We start from the raw sequence: 8,917 nt of genomic DNA, 5'->3' as shown, positions 1-8,917 counted from the left end.
TCTCTCTGTCAATCTCTTGCTTCCCCTAATGTGTGTCCGTGTCTTTCTCCCTCCTCTCTGCCTCTCCAACCCCTTTTTTGCTCTTTTGCCTCTCCATCTCCTTCTCTCTACCCCTCCCCTTTTCTATCCATCACCAGCACCTCAACAGGATGTTGGTGCTTCTTACCCATACAGTGCTTTTTTTCACATGTCACATACATTCAATGCGTTTCCCAAACTTTTGTACACATATTACACCTACATCTCTGGCGAATATTCCCCTGCATTTTTGCGTTCAAGGAGCTCAATGTTTATGACATCGTATTTACTGAAGTATGTGTCACACATCTACTTAATTTTGCAAGTAAATTCAGTGATATATACAAAAACTGTCTGCACAATGTGTCTCGAATAGAATTAGTACTGAAGAAGTAATAAATTAAAAGATCATCCCTGATGCGGCAGTTTTACAGCGAAAATGTAGTAAGCGATAAACTTTCTTCTTCCATTTTTGTAGCGGGTGTCTGGGAGAAATGTTTCGTAAAGGTTTTAAATTGTGCCTGAAGCTTTTGCAAGAGAATAAGTGGTCTCATTCTCAGATACAGGATGAATACAGTCCAGGTATTTGCGCGTCATGGACTACGCTTCTTTTTCACCCCTCATTTCTCTGAGAGGTAGGTGGTTCTTACCCTCTGAGTGGTTCTTTCCAGAGAGTAATTGTTATGTAATAAACTAAACTCAGTCTGAACAGGCCTTGGAAGACCCAACGGTAAGGACCGGCCGTCGTGTCATCCTCAGCCCACAGGGGTCACTGGATGCGGATATGGAGGGGCATGAGTTCAGCACACCGCTCTCCCGGCCCTATGTCAGGTTACGAGACCGGAGCCGCTACTTCTCAATCAAGTAGCTCCTCAGTTTGCCTCACAAGGCCGGAGTGCATTCCACTTGCCAACAGCGCTCGATAGACCGGATGGTTACCCATCCAAATGCTGGCCGAGCCCGACAGAGCTTAATTTCGGTGATCTGACGGGAACCGGTGTTACCACTGTGGCAGGGCCGTTGGCTGTTGTGTACTAAATTTGGTCGATAATGATGCTGTGATTTAGGAGGAGAAGTGAACATACATACGTACATTAGTTTCTAAAATGTGTTTGTACTCTATGTGACTGTGGTAACTGTTGCCGAAAGAACAGTTACCGTAGATGACCATGCAGCTTTGCTAGAAATTAAATGATAATTAAATGGACACCCTAGCTGCAATCAGGCGTTGATGTACTTCATTGTTGTTAAAAACATCCACAGCGTAACATGAAGTAAACGAGTGTTCATTTCTCAGTGCTGTGCTAGTGAAATGGAGTGTCATTAAGCAGAAGAGTAACTAGAAAATCAGAACAAGATCACTTATCGAGCAGAACCTACAATTTTTGTAAGTAGGAATGTAACTATTATTACATCATAGAAAATGATAAAATGTCGGAACTGTTTCTAACCTCAATATATAACGCCTAAAATGTAAAACAAAATAGTATAAGCACAAATACTTACATATTTCAGGCCGCTGATGTGCCTTTAAAAATAGTCGAAGTCCATATGACACGAAAGAAAACTCTCTTTATTCAATTTGGAACTCAATTCATGTAACCCCACCTTGAATCGGCAACAGAACGAAATAGAGAAAATTTCATTAAAGGCTGTTTAAGCTTTGTGCCATGTAACTCAGATAATTTCTGTGCCTATAATGACGTCGTGTAGGGGTGGGGAGAAGGGAGGGAAGCCACAAATCTAATATGAGTTTGGTGTCATTGTTGGCTGCGGCAAATTCCTTGGTCTGGTTTCATCTGTACGGCGCAGGAAGAATCATCAGTACATTAACAGTAAGGAAACGTAAAGCAAATAAATTCTGGCACATAATGTAAAATTAATTTGAAGGTTAAGACACCACAATCTATTCTTGTCCCATGGAATTAGTTTGAATGTACTGCTCTAAAAGGAGGCGCTCTTCAAGAATATTCCTGCTTCGGCGCATAACTGAAATGGGAGCGACAGTGTTTGATCTGCACGGCTGCATTACAGAACAGGATATTAGCTTTCATACAGTAAATAACGGGTAGAAATCCAGATACTTTTATATGTGGGACCTTAATATGTACACACATTTGCGTTTTTTCTTTTCGTCGACCAGCCTTCCCACAAACACGTAACATACTTTACGAGCTGCACAATTGTAATCGCACCACTAAATGGACTACTCCATTCAGTATAGACTAACCGTTTTGCGTCCGTGTGTCCACACTTCAACACCTGACCTGCTGCTCGAGGGAAAACAAGCGTTAATGACTTGCTCTTGCCACATGTACTTGGAGGTATTAACCAATCTAAAAACATGCGATTGCCATAGTTATAATTAGTAGCCAGAAAATAGTGTCAGATATTGAGTATCTATAGGGACAAGCTCTGGGATGTGCTGAACGCAAAAGGGATAGATGAAGAGATAACACGAAAAGTCAGAAAAATGTATGAGGGAAGTGAGAGTTGTGTGAAAGTGGGGAGGGAACGTACTGTATGGTTCAAGCTGGAAAATGGGCTGCGACAGGGAAGTGCACTTTCGCCTTTATTGTTTATTATTGTTATGGATGAAATACTACAGCAAGTATCAGATGCAATTGGAGATCATAAAATGAAAGCAGTGCTTTTTGCCGATGACCTGATGTTATGGGGAAATTGCGAGAAGGAGGTGCAAGAGCAGTTGGATGTATGGGAGGCAGCGGCAGCACAATATGGAATGCATTTCTCTGCCAAGAAAAGTGAAATAATTGTCACAACAAGGAAGAAGAATAGGCCAAATGTGGATATAACTTGTGGAGGGGAAAAACTACAAGTGGTAGAGAACTTCAAGTACCTGGGAAGCATGATTGAAAGTAAGGGGGGAAACGCAATGGAAATAAATGAAAGGTGCAGAAAAGCAGGGCAGTTCTTCAAATGCATTAGGGGGCTTATTTGGAGCAAGGAGGTGCCACAGAAATCCAAGGGAATTATATAACGAACCTACTTTGTCCCCATATTGGCATACGGAAGTGAGACATGGGTAATGCACAAAAGCGACAAAAGTAGAATACAAGCTAGTGAAATGAAGTTCCAGAGGAGCAGGTTGAGTGTAACAAGACGAGACAGATTGCGAAATGTGGTGTATGTGAGGGAAAGACTAAAGGAGGAACCAGTACAGGACAGAATAGAAAAATCAAGACTGCAGTGGTATGGACAAATGAAGAGAATGGATGAGGGAAGAATTCCAAAGAGGATGTTTGATCTGCAACTGGAGGGGAAGAGGCCCAGGGGAAGAGCACCAGCAGCAGCGAGTACTGTTTGTATAAAGCGTTTATTTTGCATTTTGTTTACGACCTTCCACTAAGGAAGGGATTCTATTTGTGTTTATCTGCTCTGCATAGTAACTAACAGTTCTTGATAAAACTTTACGTAGTTTTCGTGTTAGATTTCTTAGTGTTTTCTTGATCGTTTAGAACAGAAAGCGCCCTAAAACCGTCTTTTGTTTGTTTCGCGGCCGTTAGCCACTAGTCACTTGAATCAGCAGTTGTCTTGTGACAGCCAGAGCGAGAGCACCAGCAGCAGCGAGTACTGTTTGTATAAAGCGTTTTTGTACTTATTTGCTGCGCTTAGCTTTTAAATAGTTTTTCTGGGAAAACCTAGCGTAGTTTTCGCGTCTCGTATTTCAGTGAGTGTTTCTTGATTATCAGAGTAGCTCATCAGAAGATTATCTTGGGAATTTGTCACCGTATAGAGTAGGGTAAACATAGTCATGTGTAGGGACTGTGGTTGTTGTGAGCGGACGCAAGGAGAATTGGCCACTCTTCGGGGGCAGGTGGAGGCTTTGTCTGTTAGGCTCATCGAGCTCGAGGCGCAGGCGTCGGCTCGTAGTGGCGTTGGGGCAACTGTGGTGAGACCTATGCCTACTTCGGTGGCCTTGGAATCACATGGAACCCCTGATGTCGCTGCGTCTTCCGGCAGTGAGCATCTTACCGGTCAGCCATCACTCCAGGGTGAATGGCGGACAGTGGTGGGCTCGCGCGTGCCTGGCCGAAAGGCGAAGGTGGGATCTGGCCGCGTGGCAGCTGCCTTACCCCTTTCCAACAGGTACGGGGTGCTTCCTAGTGGTGATGACATCGTTTCCGAGCCACCACAGGATGCCTCGCCTGTTGGGCCAGTGGCCGATTCTCCGGCAAGGTCCCGACAGTCACAGAAGGCGGGCCTATTAGTTATAGGGAGCTCCAACGTTAGGCGGGTTATGGAGCCCCTTAGGAAAATAGCGGGTAGGTCGGGGAAGAATGCCAGTGTGCACTCGGTGTGCTTGCCGGGGGGTCTCGTCCGTAATGTGGAGGAGGCCCTTCCGGCAGCTATTGAACGCACTGGGTGTGACCGGCTGCAGATAATAGCACATGTCGGAACGAATGACGCCTGCCGCTTGGGTTCTGAGGCCATCCTTGGTTCCTTCCGGCGGCTGGCTGATTTGGTGAAGACAACCAGCATCGCACGCGGAGTGCAAGCTGAGCTTAATATCTGCAGCATAGTGCGCAGAGTCGATCGCGGTCCTCTGGTTTGGAGCCGTGTGGAGGGTCTAAACCAGAGGCTCAGACGACTCTGCGACTATAATGGTTGCAAATTCATCGACCTCCGTTATTGGGTGGAGAACTGTAGGGCCCCCCTAGACAGGTCAGGCGTGCACTACACACCGGAAGCAGCTACTAGGGTAGCAGAGCACGTGTGGCGTGCACACGGGGGTTTTTTAGGTTAGAGGGACCCCCCCCCCCCCCTTGGGCGAAACGATAAAATACCTGACTGCCTTGTCCGAGAATTACTTCGAGCAGATAGTTAGAGAACCAACTCGTGAAGCTAACGTTTTAGGCCTCATAGCAACAAATAGACCAGAACTTTTCGACTCCGTGAATGTAGAAGAGGGTATCAGTGATCATAAGTCAGTGGTTGCATCAATGACTACAAGTGTAATAAGAAATGCCAAGAAAGGAAGGAAAATATATTTGCTTAACAAGAGTGATAGGGCACAAATCGCAGAATATCAGAGTGACCACCATCAAACGTTCATTTCTGAGGAAGAGGATGTGGAACAAAAATGGAAAAAATTCAGAAACATCGTCCAGTACGCCTTAGATAAGTTCGTACCGACTAAGGTCCAAAGCGAGGGGAAAGATCCACCATGGTATAACAATCATGTACGAAAGGTACTACGGAAACAAAGAAAGCTTCATCATAGGTTTAAGAGTAGTCGAATCATAGCTGATAAGGAAAAGCTGAACGAAGCGAAAAAGAGCGTAAAGAGAGCAATGAGAGAAGCATTCAACGAATTCGAACATAAAACATTGGCAAACAATCTAAACAAGAACCCTAAAAAGTTTTGGTCATATGTAAAATCGGTAAGCGGATCTAAATCCCCTATTCAGTCACTCGTTGACCACGATGGCACCGAAACAGAGGACGACCGAAGAAAGGCAGAAATACTGAATTCAGTGTTCCGAAACTGTTTCACTGCGGAAAATCGTAACACGGTCCCCGACTTCAGCCGTCGCACGGACGCCAAAATGGAAAATATTGAAATAAACGATATCGGAATTGAAAAACAACTGCTATCACTTAGTAGCTGAAAAGCATCCGGACCAGACGAGATACCCTTAAGATTCTACAGTGATTATGCTAAAGAACTTGCCCCCTTTCTATCAGCAATTTATCGTAGATCGCTGGAAGAACGTAAAGTACCTAGCGACTGGAAGAAAGCGCAGGTCGTTCCCATTTTCAAGAAGGGTCATAAATCAGATGCGAATAATTATAGGCCTATTTCGCTTACGTCAATCTGTTGTAGAATAATGGAACATGTTTTGTGTTCTCGTATTATGACGTTCTTAGATAATACAAATCTCCTTCATCATAACCAACATGGATTCCGCAAACAGAGATCATGTGAAACTCAGCTCGCCCTATTTGCCCAAGAAATTCACAGTGCCGTAGACACTGGCGAGCAGATTGATGCCGTATTCCTGGACTTCAGGAAGGCATTTGATACGGTTCCGCACTTACGTTTAGTGAAAAAAATACGAGCTTACGGAATATCGGACCAGGTTTGTGGTTGGATTCAGGATTTCCTAGAAGAAAGAACACAACATGTCATTCTTAACGGTTCAAAATCTGCAGATGTAGAGGTAATTTCGGGAGTACCGCAGGGAAGCGTGATAGGACCTTTATTGTTTACAATATACATAAATGACTTAGTTGACAACATCGGTAGCTCCGTGAGGCTATTTGCAGATGACACGGTTGTCTACAAGAAAGTAGCAACATCAGAAGACTCGTACGTACTCCAGGAGGACCTGCAGAGGATTAATGCATGGTGCGACAGCTGGCAGCTTTCCCTAAACGTAGATAAATGTAATATAATGCGCATACATAGGGGCAGAAATCCATTCCAGTACGATTATGCCATAGGTGGTAAATCATTGGAAGCGGTAACGACCGTAAAATACTTAGGAGTTACTATCCGGAGCGATCTGAAGTGGAATGATCACATAAAACAAATAGTGGGAAAAGCAGGCGCCAGGTTGAGATCCATAGGAAGAATTCTAAGAAAATGTGACTCATCGACGAAAGAAGTAGCTTACAAAACGCTTGTTCGTCCGATTCTTGAGTATTGCTCATCAGTATGTGACCCTTACCAGGTTGGATTAATAGAAGAGATAGACATGATCCAGCGAAAAGCAGCGCGATTCGTCATGGGGACATTTAGTCAGCGCGAGAGCGTTACGGAGATGCTGAACAAGCTCCAGTGGCGGACACTTCAAGAAAGGCGTTACGCAATACGGAGAGGTTTATTATCGAAATTACGAGAGAGCACATTCCGGGAAGAGATGGGCAACATATTACTACCGCCCACATATATCTCGCGTAATGATCACAACGAAAAGATCCGAGAAATTAGAGCAAATACGGAGACTTACAAGCAGTCGTTCTTCCCACGCACAATTCGTGAATGGAACAGGGAAGGGGGGATCAGATAGTGGTACAATAAGTACCCTCCGCCACACACCGTAAGGTGGCTCGCGGAGTATAGATGTAGATGTAGATGTAGATGTAGACCAAGAGATAGATGTGTGAAGGGAGTGAAGGAATGTGTGGCGAGAAGAGGAGAGAACTGGACCAAGGTGGAAGAGGGGGAATGGTGGAAAGACAGAACACGATGGAGAGGCTTGTGTTCCCGACAGACCCAGCCAGTGGCTGGAAACTGTCCAAGATGATGATGATGACTGATGTAATGTTGTTCAGTGCACCATCCTCACTCACCGAGAGAAATACCTGCATTTATAATTCTTACAGCTTGTATATCTGTTGTTGCTGTGCTCCTTCCCACTGTTTACACACCAGTAAGTTTTCCTTTGAGACAATGCAATTATCACGGTAGCATCTGACGCTACACTCGCAGTTCAAGGAAGCCATTATCATGCACAGCACATGAGAACTCTGCTACCCATGTAAAAGATGAACACTTCCTGCTTCTACAAGGAGCTGTGCCGTAGCTATTTCTTGCATTGCCTACTTCAATAGCTTACAGTGTAATTCAACAATGACGCCTTCGGTGTCCTGTTTTATTGGGGATTATTTATCGAACGCCCTGAAACAGATGAGCCACAGACCATACACTAGAAGCATTGCTTATGTCACCTAGTATCCTTCCAAGGCTTCGATGACAGTTTCGAAATACAGGAACGTTCGTTGTAGGCCCTTTACAATGTCTACAAATCTCCTTTAAGGTTGTTTTCCGATACTCTTGTAAGAAACATTTTTACGAATAGACAGCAACTTGGCAATGAGGAGAACTGTGGTGGGTAAAAATTGTACTTGGAGCCCAAGGAACGGATACAGTAAGCAGATTAAGATGGATTTAGGTTGCAACAGTTATTCGGAAATGATGAGGCTTGCATACGATAGACTAGCTGGAGAACTGCTTCATACTAGACTTAGGACTGAATATAACAACAACAACAACAACCACAAAGTGCAAAAGTCTTGATTTTACTGTCACTAGCTTCATCTGGCAGACCTGGACATAATGCATAATGTGAGGATATAATTTTCTAAGGGAAAACGTTTGTATTATTATAATGCTGTCATTATCTCACTTACTTTACAATTTTAAAATTGTGCCCATCACTTGTCCATGTTGTTGTTGTTGTTGTGGTCTTCAGTCCTGACACTGGTTTGATGCAGCTCTCCATGCTACCCTATCCTGTGCAAGCTTCTTCAGCTCCCGGTACTTGCTGCAACCTACATCCTTCTGAATCTGCTTAGTATATTCATCTCTTGGTCTCCCTCTACGATTTTTACCCTCCACGCTGCCCTCCAGTACTAAATTAGTGATCCCTTGATGCCTCAGAACATGTCCTACCAACCGATCCCTTCTTCTAGTCAAGTTGTGCCACAAAATCCTCTTCTCCCCAATTCTATTCGATACCTCCTCATTACTTATGTTATCTACCCATCTAATCTTCAGCATTCTTCTGTAGCACAACATTTCGGAAACTTCTATTCTCTTCTTGTCCAAACTATTTATCGTCCATGTTTCACTTCCACACAGATACTTTCAGAAACAACTTCCTGACACATCTACACTCGATGTTAACAAATTTGTCTTCTTCAGAAACGCTTTCTTGCCATTGCCAGTCTACATTTTATATCCTCTCTACTTCGACCATCAACAGTTATTTTGCTCCCCAAATAGCAAAACTTCTCTACTTGTCCATAATTTTAAAATTTGTATGTATCTGTCTAGTGCTTTGAAAATAAATTAGATTATAAATACAAGCAGATATACCAGAACAATGGTACCATACGTCAATAACAGACATAATTCACATTCAGTCAT

At 43.8% G+C, this 8,917-nt stretch overlaps 1 pseudogene; it reads right to left on the bottom strand.

Annotated features, from left to right (window-relative positions):
• Positions 1–925: 925 nt before the first annotated feature.
• LOC126419893 (5S ribosomal RNA) lies at positions 926–1,043 on the bottom strand (annotated as a pseudogene).
• Positions 1,044–8,917: the final 7,874 nt, after the last annotated feature.

The sequence above is a fragment of the Schistocerca serialis genome, chromosome 1, assembly GCF_023864345.2.
Source record: "Schistocerca serialis cubense isolate TAMUIC-IGC-003099 chromosome 1, iqSchSeri2.2, whole genome shotgun sequence".
NCBI lineage: Eukaryota > Metazoa > Arthropoda > Insecta > Orthoptera > Acrididae > Schistocerca > Schistocerca serialis.
This window is presented reverse-complemented; position numbering and strand designations above follow the sequence as displayed.